We start from the raw sequence: 7,279 nt of genomic DNA, 5'->3' as shown, positions 1-7,279 counted from the left end.
AAGGAGGAAAAGACCAAGAGGTAGAGGGAGTTAGGCCAAAATGCCCAACTCATCCGCCTCAGCCTCGAAGCTTCCTTCAACCCTCGAGGGCGCACTTCCTGTGGGTCATAATTACTGTCATGTGGATAGTCTAAATAAATTTTTCCTAATCCTTTTTAGGTTTGGAATTCCAAATTCACCACACTATAAATAGGGGGTCATAAGCACACCTAAAGATAAGTTCTTTTACCACTTTCCAGCTTGCTCTATGCCTTTGCTAATACTGATTTAAGTATTAGAGATTTTGCGGTGGATACCACACCAATGTTTTCTCTTTCTGTCTTGCAGGTCGTCTTCTTTCCCTAAAATTATAAATTCACAGTAAAAGGAACATGAAGTTCACGTGTATTTCCTTGTTCGGATCTTGTCATATCAACAACGTATATCAGTGCCTACAATTAATAGACTATTCTTATGTCAAGTGAAAATAATTCATTTAAAAGTAGTTTTTTAAAATTTTTGAAACAAACCATAGATGGTTTTCATTTAAAACTAACCATAAAAGTATTTTTTAAATATTTATAAATCTAAAGATATTTTTAACGTGAAGTATAAATTTTAGAGGAATTTTGTATAATTAGCCATAAAAGTATATCCTCTCTCATCCCTCTCCTCTCTCTCCATCTCTATCAAATGATAAGCTTAATAGGAAATTGAACATTTAGATAAACTAGGCAGAATTTTTCAAAATTTTCACATATTTTAATTCAGGTGGGTACCATATTTACAAATATATTTTGGATCATATTTCTATATATGTCATTTCCTTTCTAATACCCAATGAATATAATAGTATAGACTAATATATGATAGAATTATATAAATTTTAAACTATATATGTTTTAAAAGCCATTAAGCATAAAAAACAAAAACAATGGTATAGACACATATTCTCATTATTCTTTTAGAAAGTTCTCCATGCACATGAAGACAACCATGTGGCCATAAATATATATACAAACCAACAGGGAAGAGATTTTCATCGGTTTAGTTTTCATTTAGTCTCAAAATTTCAAATTATTACATATTTAATCCTTAAGTTTTGAGTTTGGTTTTATTTTAGTTCATATATTTGAAAATGTTATTATTTTATCTTTAAAATTTAAGTTTCGTTTCAATTTGATCTTTAATGTCTATTAGTTAATTTAAAATAATTAAAAGAGTTATAATTAATTAAGTTTCATTATTTTTCATCACTATTAAAATTAAAATTTATTTTAAACTAATTAATTGGCATCGACGTTAATGATTAAAACGAGTATTTAATGAAAAATCGAGGTTAAAAGTGTAAAATTTTGAAACTTAGGAACCAAATTGAAACGAAACTACATCTCAATGATAAAATTGTAAAATTTCAAAACTTTAGAGACTAAATTGAAACCAAATTCAAAATTTAAGAATAAAATGTATATAATTTTGAAATTTAAAGACTAAATGGAAACTAAATATAAAAACCTAAGAAAAAAAATATATGTTTTTCTTATAAATTATAACATCACCCAATTATTTAATTATACTTACATATTTTAGCCCTTATTGCTCATAGTATAACAACAAAACTCTCTCTACAAAATGCTCTGCCATTAAAGAAAAAGACATCACAATCTTTAAAATTTCAGATGAATTGATGGGATGTGCATATAATGGAACACTTTATATCATATAGAGAGAGAATTTTTTTTCCCTAAAGGCTCATGTGATGTGGGATCCCAATGTATGATAAATAACAATAACATATTATTTGAAATCATAGAGGAGAGGACAATCAAATCAATTTAAATGTACAATGAGAGGACCTATGATCAATACATATCCAAGCAATTGTACTATTTTTTTCAATTCTGGCCACAATTTAAATTAAAAGTTTAGAACTATCAACGATAGACGCTGATAGACTTCTATCAGCGTCCATCAGTAACATTGAAAATGGTATATATATGGACCTATTTTGGGGTGTAGGGTATTTTTCAAATGTAAAATTCAATTTCAACTGTTTTTATATATTCACAAGATTCTAAAGGGTTGAATTATTGCAAGGTTTTCCATTTTTGTCTCTTTTAAATACAATTTTTTCTGCATATGATGATAAAAAGTAATTGTAATAGTTTGCAGAAAGCAACTGTGTTTTTAAAGAATTAAAGATTGATTTGATTAAAAATTACTTTTAATCCCTGAATTTTGGTAAAAGTAACAATTTCCCCTGGCTTTGATTTGTAACGGTTTATTCTTTGAACTTTTATTTTTGTAACAATTCAGTCCCAAAGTTTTACTATGTAACAATTTAGTCATTATACTTTAAAATTTGTAATAATTTAGTCCTTATTGTAAAAATTAGTATTAAGATTTAATGAGATTTATTGCATAAATAAACCGATAAACTAATTAGAGACTCAATATTTTTATAAAATATAAAGTCTACATCATAAAATAATAAAAATTGACATATAATTTTGATTTTTTTTTTTTTTTACGTTACGGACTAAATTATTATAAATTTGAAAGTACAAGGACTAGATCATTTACATACTAAAGTTCAGAGATTATATTGTTATAAAACTGAAAGTATAGGGACTAAATCATTATAAGTCAAAGTTTAGGGACTAAATTATTACTTTTACGAAAATTTAGGATGAAAAGTGTTTTTTAATTTTTTTTTTTTGAGAGGAACCCTAAGATATGTTTTCCCCTTCATAGCCAGAGGGAAATTTGCCTTTCTTTCTCTACTTACTAACTTTATAATCCACTTCATCCTAAGGTAATTTTCAATTTCTTTCAGATCATCAAAAACAAGACTTCCAATAGAAGTACTCATTGATGTGTCAAACTCAAATTAGCTTATAGATACTTAATTTATATAAAACTCCCTCTAGCTAGCCTCAACTCTTTTTTTATTTTTATTTTTATTTTTTCTCTGGAATAGGCAATATTATTATACAACAACAAGAGAGATTCCACAGTCCAGGATCAAGGCACCATAGCAAACAAAACGCCTACATAAACAACGCACTGCCAGAAGATTCAAAACAACCAACTTAAACCAGCACAACCCATAAACAGAGAGACAAACAAACCAAACACAAGCAAAAAGTAAACATAATAATTAAAAAAAAACCCCACACCAGGGATAATCCAAGAACCATAGAAACCAAGAGGAAGCAAAAGACAACGAACAACAAACAAGCTAGAGGAGACCATGAAGATCAATCCACCAAGAGACAGCACACGCACCTATCATCGAATCTTATGATCTCAATAAAGTATTAGACATATTTTAAATAATAACACGTACAATTAAAGTATGAACTATGTATGTGGATTAATATTTTATCATATTGGGTTATTTTATTTGATTGAACCATTTTATGTGATCTAATTAAGACCTTAGATTCTAATTGGAAGGACTTAATATGTAGAAGCTCATTCCTAGTTAATTGGGGTTTAATGGGAACCCTAATTATACCAAAACAATAAGCACTCAATCTCTCTTTAATCCCATCTAGAGAGAGATCCCCACTTAGGAAATTTAAAGTTTTGGTTGACCAACACAATAGTCGCCTTATAATTGCCGTCAATTTTGCAATAGAATCCTGTGTGTTATTCTTTGTAATTTAGCATGAATGATCTTAAGGTTATATCTATTCAATATAGATTTAAAGTAATTATGCTAACAAGTGATATCAGAGCACACTACAAGAAATTAGGCCTTTAGCAACGAACTACTTGCGAATATTCTACAATCGTTGCATTATTAGCGACGAAATATTATTTTCATCTCTAAGCATGTGACAAAATGAAACAAAGTTGCAACAATGCGATGTTTAACACCAATAGTCACTTCCTGACGATGTAGAATGCGAAAAAACATACGTTCGACGCAAGTGCCTTTGTGACTAATTGGGCTTTAGTCGAAGGCCCAATTAATAGGGGAGAGGTTTGACACTTTAGGGCATGCGACGAAAGCCCATATCGTCACATAATGCGACGAAAGGATGATTCATTTGCAAGTTCTTTTACATTTTTTGATTGATTGAGCTTTGTGACTAATTTGGCTTTAGTCGCAGACCCAATTAATGGGCGGAAGGTTTGGCGCTTTAGGTCATGCGACAAAGTCCATAATCGTCGCATGATGCGATGAATCATCCATTCGTCGCAAGAGCTTTTACTTTTTCCCTCTTTCTTTCACCTGAGAGCGAGAGTCTTCATTTCACTTTTTTCCCTTCATTCGGCCGTTCATCTGAAGGAAAATAAATCTTCCTTTCGTCGTTCATCGTTCACCGTTCATCCAACGTTCACTAAAAGCTCATTCATCGTTCATCCAATATTCGTCTGAAAGTGGGGAGCTCTTTCATCATTTGTCCAACGTCCATCTGAAAGTGGGAGGTTCTTCATCCATTCGCCGTTCGCCGTTCGCCATTGCATGTGTTAGAAAGGTTGGTATTTTGATATTTTAAGAAGTGAACTAAAGGGATTTGCCTTTTGTGATTGCTATTATGTATTAACACATAGCAACAATTAGTTCGCTCTCACTTTATATGCCTTTTAATTTCACAGTTACTAAGTTTTTAAGCTTGGATTTTTAAGTACGTTTTCCCTCTTTTAGTTACATCTGCAGACTCTTGCTACATTTAATGGGAGAAGAAGGAAAATGCTTATTGGGGGAATGATGTTGAGGAGATCTATAAGTCCGTTTACTTTGTTTCTTAAATATTTAATTGGCTTTGTTTTTGTGATTATTCTTCTCACGTTGACTTTCCATTTACTGAAGGTTCGTTTACTTTGTTTCTCAAATGATATAGTGAAATAATCATGCCACTTTTTCTTTAGATTTAAATTATCAAATTCGTATAGATCTAGTTGAGTTTTTTTTTGCTTGATTGGGTCATTTTTTTATTGCCTCATAGATCCATGAATGATCCATTTTGCCAAATGTTTAGATGCCTACTACCATTTCTTTTTGCTGAAATTCTTTTAGTGCTTGATTTCGTTTTACCTAAATTAGGAGGATAATGGTAATGAATAAAAGAGAATTTTTGCAACTTGAGTTCTACTATTATTCATCACTCATTTTTTGGAAATTTAGTTTTGATTTTTCATCACTTGTTTGTTATTCCATGCCAAATTTGTATCAATGGAACTTGGACAACTATCAATGTCCCATCTAAAACCACTTGTTTACTTTAAATAAGTTTATGATAAGTTTCCATATGATGTGTTTTTTATAGGATAAATTATGGATACAAGTTAGATAAAACTACAAAATAGATTATGCGAAAAATATACTGATGGAATAAGATCATTTATTAGTTTGGCAGAGAAGCATGTTGATACAAGAGGGTTTACATGTTGTCCATGGAAAAAGTTTCAAAATGTCATAATGAAAATACCCTGTGATGTTGAATGTGATTTTTACACATATGGAATGGCCGTCACATTCAACATAGATGGACGTATCATGGTGAAAACCCAGATTTATCCTTTTTATAACCTATAGGAATGGATAAAACACATAATGAACATGTAGAACATTCTCACCAAAATTTAGATAATGCAAAATGAAATACTTGAATTGTTGAATGATTTGACAAGTGGGGTAATCATTGAAGATGAACACCATGGTGATGAAAATTCCACCGAAGTTGAGCATGTGAGAATATGGGAGATAGAAGTAGTAAGTTTCAATCAATGTTTGATGAGGTTAATGAAGAATTATACCTTGGTTGTACTAAGATTTCTACCTTACTTTTTCTGGTGAAATTAAAGCATATCAAAGTACTTAATTATTGGAGCAATAAGTCATTTGATATATTATTAGAATTACTCAAAGAAGCTTTACCTAAGGGTACCAAAATGCCAAAATCTTATTATGAAACAAAAAAGACTTTGCATGACTTGGATTTAGGTTATATATACATACATGCTTGTAAGAATGATTGTATGCTATTTTGAAAAGAAGATGAGAAAACATAAATTTGTCCTCAATGCAATGAACCTTGTTACAAAATAAGTAATAAGGAAGGAAAAAGGATCCCACACAAGATTTTAAGACATTTTCCCTTGAAACCAAGATTAAAAAGATTATTTCATTCCTAGCACATTGCTAGTGTTATGAGATGACATAAGGAAAAAGGATTGAATGTAGATGGAGTTTTAAGATATTTGGTAGATGGAGAAGCAAGGAAAGATTTTGATAGACAATTTGATTGGTTTGCGAAAGATCCAAGGAATGTAAGGTTAGAATTAGCTACTGATGGGTTCAACCTATTTGAAAATATGAGTACATCTTACAGTACATGGCTAGTAATTTTAATTTCATATAACTTGCCAACCATGAAAATGTATAAAAGAAGCATTTTTCTTCATGTCATTGCTTATACTGGGGCCAAAATCTCCAGGAAAAGAGATAAATATCTATTTACAGCCGCTAATAGATGAAATGAAAAATTTATGGAGTGATGGCATTGAGACTTATGATGCTTATAGTGGTCAAAACTTTCAGCTTCATGCAACTTTAATGTAGGCAATAAATGATTTTTCAGCATATAGCAATTTGTCAGGATGGAATACTAAGGGATATAAAGCATGTCCAATTTGTAATCAAGATGTCTCATTTGAGTCATTACATAATAAAATATGTTACATGGGACATCGTCGTTACTTACCAATGAATCAGTCTTGACGTTGAAACAAACAATTTAATGGGAAAACATAATATAGGATTGCGCCACGGTCTTTTTTAGGATTAGATGTTCTTCACCAATTAGAAGCCATAGATTTTCTACCACTAGGGAAAACTATAAATATATTACAATGGAAAAGGAAACGTGTTCATAATGAATTGAATTGGGTGAAAAAAAGCATTTTCTTTGAGCTACCATACTAGTCAAGTCTTAAGATTTGACATAAACTCGGTGTAATGCATATTGAGAAAAATATTTGTGAGGCTGTACTGAAGATTCTTACTATGAATCAGAGTTCCACCCTATTCTCAGCTCTACTACGATTAGTGCCTCTAAAATGGAAGAGACTTTTTTCACACTCTCGGATGATCAAGTATTACCGGGTACTCCGAAGATTTAGAAAGAAAGTCTTCTTATTTCACAGCTTGACTTTTTTCGCTGCTTTCGAGCCCGTTTCTTATTATTAGTAAGATAGGGCGCTTGAGCGCTCCTCCCGATATGGCTGAAAAGCCTGATCTTGCTTGCTCCTCTTTTTAAAGAAATAGCTTGAGTGAAAATCTGAC

This window comes from Benincasa hispida, chromosome 8 (assembly GCF_009727055.1).
Source record: "Benincasa hispida cultivar B227 chromosome 8, ASM972705v1, whole genome shotgun sequence".
Taxonomy (NCBI): Eukaryota; Viridiplantae; Streptophyta; class Magnoliopsida; order Cucurbitales; family Cucurbitaceae; genus Benincasa; species Benincasa hispida.
This window is presented reverse-complemented; position numbering follows the sequence as displayed.